The 4,041-nt window shown below is 33.3% G+C and overlaps 1 long non-coding RNA gene across 1 annotated transcript; it reads right to left on the reverse strand.

Annotated features, from left to right (window-relative positions):
- Positions 1–1,339: 1,339 nt before the first annotated feature.
- On the reverse strand, positions 1,340–3,665 carry LOC136221832 (uncharacterized). The gene is made up of 3 exons (XR_010685332.1): positions 3,561–3,665; positions 2,811–2,879; positions 1,340–1,924 (listed from the first exon to the last, which is right to left on the reverse strand). It is a non-coding gene; the product is annotated as an uncharacterized lncRNA (long non-coding RNA).
- Positions 3,666–4,041: the final 376 nt, after the last annotated feature.

Genomic DNA, 4,041 nt, shown 5'->3' on the forward strand with positions numbered 1-4,041 from the left:
TTATCGCCTCGCTGTTAGCTTTGAACATGGCCTCGTTGCTAGCTTGCATCGCGCTGCATATAGCCTCATGATTCTCTCTCATGCTTTGTGAAAACCCATGTAGAAATTGGTTGATTTGCTTCTCCATATTTGCTATAAATGGTGTCAAGTCGAATATGGGCGGGCCTTGAGGTGGTTGTTGGTTTTCACCTCCACTATGGCTCACAGTCTCGGCCACAAAGCCTTCGGGCATTCCGGACTCATTGTTGTGATCTTGGTTTTGATTTCGATTCTCTTCGGAGTCCGATGGAATTGGATCTTTCCCGGTGTTCTTCCTAGGAGGCATCCTTCGTGAGTACTTATAGGTGAAAATGATGAAATTAAGTTAGTAATCTAGTGTTGAAAAAAGAAAGAACAAAGAAATAAATAAATACTTATTAATGGAATAAAAGCAAAGCATGAAAAACAAGCGGTTTTTTTTTTAAAAACTGAATGAAAAATGTATACGTGGTATGAAAGTAAACGGGCTTTTAAAATTTTTGGCTAAGCTAAAAAAAAAACAAACGTCCCACTGGGCGTGCCAAAAATTGTTAGCGTTAACTAATAAATTTTAGTAAGGTAAAGTGGGGCGAGGAAAAAAAAACATGAGTCGTGTTTAAATGCAAAAAGGTATTGAAATTTTTGGCAAAGCTTAAAAATCAAAAGGTCCCACTGGGCGTGCCAAAAATTGTTAGCGATATTTTGCGAATATGCTAATTTCAACCTTGTCACATGTGGTTAGGATGCGGGCGTGCCAGAGAAGATTATTTCTCAATTAAAAATGGTTAAGTTATGGAATTTGCGCGCCAAAACTTGAAATCTAATCGAAGCGATTGGCGAGGGACGCAAGGATTGAAAAAGTCCCTCTTGGGTCTCTCGCGCCATTATAGAAACTTTGCGATATGAATTATTTTTATTTAAGCTAATGTGGATAAATTAAAGACGGAAAAATAAAGGAAATTAAAGTGCGAAATTGACACGAGATTTGAGAAAATTGGTATTTATTGATATGAATAAGTGTTTGAATACATATGTGCAAAGTAAGCATTAAAATGAAATGAATTACGATTGAGAAATCTCTATATTAAACATATAGGTAATCAATTGAATTAGAATAAACAAATCAATACAAAGAATTGAAATGCAATAAAATAAATTGAAATTCAACAACAAACTCGGAGCCACAATAGCTATCTCGGATTGACGTTGAATTTTGGTGTTGGTGCGAGGTTCTCGGAGAGCTGTAGCCGGTCGGGCCCGTACGATATGTGATCTTTGGCAATGTCGAAACGTGTGGTAGGCAAATGGGGCAGATTTAATCTTTAACTTTGGGAGGCTCGTTTGGATGCTTAGAAACACGGAATCGGATGAGCAAATAGTCTAAATTGAACTTCGGAATGTCAGGAACAAACTTTTATAAGGGGTCTAAGGCTAAAACGAACTTTAAAAGGGGGAAATTGAGAGTTGAAAACAACCGGACGAATCTGGAAAATTCTGGAAACGGAGTATCTAAAAGAATTTGCGCTGGAAAGATCGGCTTGTAAATAGAGTTTCTGAATACGGAATTAGGAAAATAAATATACTAGATCGAACTTCAGGACGTCAGGAACAACTTTGTTGAAGGGATTGGAAGCAAAAAATGTCACGACCCAACCCATGCCATGACCGGCGCATAAATTAAATTAACTTTAATCTATGCTAGCCTTAATTATGAACTAATAGAAATTCCAAAATTTACTAACAGAATATCAAACTCGGCTCAATTACATCAATAAACCTTAAAAGAATCAAATGTGCAAGTCTAAACCTCAATAATCAAAATTCTCCAAAGATAATATAAAGCTAATTTATTAGGCAGTCTCCTTCAACATCAATCCAGGGTTACCTCACAAACAGGGACCTTAATCTGAAAAAGAAAGATTCAACGTGGTATGAGATTTTCGTCTATACGAGCGAAAACCTCAGTGAGCAGTAGCTACAGCACACAACAGAAAGGGAACAGGCAGGCAAGCTGATACTTTTAAATTATGACAAATATAGTTCAAAATATAGTATGTCAAAATCAGTTAAACCAAATGGTCAATATAAGATAATCAATTCCAAAATACTGACAATCAATTGTCAAACATCATACTGAAGCCTTTCAAAATATCAAATATTAGAATAATCAGAAAATAAGACAAAAGCTTTAAAACACATGGTACAATGTAACAGAGTGGTGATACTGCACACCACCAGGGCCAGATAAATGGTAAGCTCTACCAATAACAGATACAGATAACAGATAATCGCCTTCACCGATCTTATGCATGATTCTAATGCTGACACAACTGACGACAAACTCACAACTGACAACCTGACTCAAAGACAAATGCAAGGACCTAATGTTATGAAGATCGGTGAGAGACCAGATAACAGATACAGATATACTGAGCACTTGTACCAGTTTGAAAACATATAGTATACATATATAAATCAGAAAATCATAACTGATTGAACGAATTATCAGATTTCTAAAACAAATGAAATAACTGCGATAAATCGCGTATCAGAAACTACAAATCATATCAAACCAGATTTTAATAAATTCATTGTACCTGATAATAAAACAAATCAATATAAAGGCCTGTTCCCAGAATATACGCTCTAATACTAAGGATATTTAGTAAACATCAGGTTTAAGCTATACGTTTTTAGGAACGAAAATATACAGTCAAACACTAATTTTGATAAACAGTTTTTCAGTCTAATATTTCAATCAAACAGTGTCGTGTACTATAATTACCACTCACCTGAAACTTAAGCCGATGTCAAATCCCGACAGCTCGTCTCTCAATCGACAGGAAGAATATCAGAATTTCCTATTGATTCAATAACAATGGGGAATGAGCAAACTAATCTTAATCATATCTAAACTAACGGAGACAATTTACATTTTAGGGGGAAACAAGTAATAACCTTCATACTTAATTAGATTAAGCACTTTTAAAAATTACCTATATGAAATATAGGTACAGATAAACTCATTAAACAATTGTTCGTAGTAAAACGATTCACTTCATAATAAAGAGAACATAACTCCAAAACTCCTATTTATATGTATACATCTAAATTAACTAAGTAATTTGTAAAGATTGGAAGAATTAAAAGAAAACAGAACTTAAAGAACTTAAAGACTCTGATGCCCAGCGGAAAAATAGTAAACAGAGGAGGCTTGGGTGATGAATTGGAATAAAACAGTTTTTGTAAACTTTAAAACATAGTTTTAGTTCCAGACACAAAGGAATCAAAATTAAATTCACAAGGTCCACTTAACTAACTATATATATATATATATTAAAATTTCTTCACCAAATAACTAATATATATTTTGGGTTTAATTAATATTGACAAGACTTTGTGCAGGGAAGGATTTTGAAGAAAGTGGAAATTTCCATAAAGCACTAATAATATAGGAATAAAATATTGATTCAAAGGTATCATTATCATGAAATTCACAAAACTACTTTTCTACATAGAAAAAAAAACATGAATATACTTACTTGATGTAAGTGATGATCCAGCAGATAAAGTTTTGGTACCTCCAAGGGAAGAAGGGAGGACGGCGGCTCTTTGAGGGTTGCTAGACAAAACTATATCTTTTTTTTTTTTTTTTTGGTAAAAGTACACTAGGTTTCGGAAAGATAGACCAAAAGGGTATTAAAATTGTTTTTAAGTGGTTAAAGATATATTTATAAAAGTAATTAGGTTAAAAAAAATCACATTTAATAAAAATAAGATTATATATTAAATAAGAAACTAATCAATAATTATATCTATATATTTATAAATTGATCAAAATTACGGTTATTACAAAAAATGACTTTAAATGGACGGAATTAGGCTTTGAAAATAAATGGACGAATCTGGAAAATTAATTTAGAAATAAAGTTCTAGCTAAGAATTGAACAAATTAAGAGCTTGGGAATGCTAAAGGGAATTGAAAAGACTTGGAAAGAGGCTATTGGAACTGAATTAAGGCTA

The sequence above is a fragment of the Euphorbia lathyris genome, chromosome 3, assembly GCF_963576675.1.
Source record: "Euphorbia lathyris chromosome 3, ddEupLath1.1, whole genome shotgun sequence".
NCBI lineage: Eukaryota > Viridiplantae > Streptophyta > Magnoliopsida > Malpighiales > Euphorbiaceae > Euphorbia > Euphorbia lathyris.